This window comes from Jaculus jaculus, chromosome 1, assembly GCF_020740685.1.
Source record: "Jaculus jaculus isolate mJacJac1 chromosome 1, mJacJac1.mat.Y.cur, whole genome shotgun sequence".
NCBI classification, from domain to species: domain Eukaryota; kingdom Metazoa; phylum Chordata; class Mammalia; order Rodentia; family Dipodidae; genus Jaculus; species Jaculus jaculus.
The window spans coordinates 220108878-220109355 of NC_059102.1; positions in this window are offsets into that span (position 1 = coordinate 220108878).

Below are 478 nucleotides of genomic sequence, written 5' to 3' on the forward strand. Positions count from 1 at the left end.
TTTGTTTTGTTTTTAATATTTTTGTTTTCAAGGACAGCCAGTGCTTCTTGCTGCTGCAAATGAACTCGACACTTGTGCCACTTTGTGCATCTGAATTTACATGGGCACTGGGAAATTGAACTTGGGCCAGGCTTTGTAAGCAAGAGCCTTTAACCACTGAGCCTTCTCTTAAGCCCATAAACTGCAATTTGTATGGGTTTTAGAATGTGTGAGGACACAAAATATAGCTCAACAAATGTTGATGGGATGAGAAGATAGCTGTACAAAGAATTTAACAAATGCTATTTACCATACACTATGACTTCATAATATAAAGATTATGATCTCTGTAATTCTGATGAGAACATTTGGCCTCTGTAACTAAAAAGTCAAATCTTTTGTTATTCCCAATTCTGCCTGAGGGCTGTGAGGAATGAGTAGGATTTTAATAATGAGAGGAGAGTTTCTATTACTTGAATTAGGAAAGTATAAGACCTGC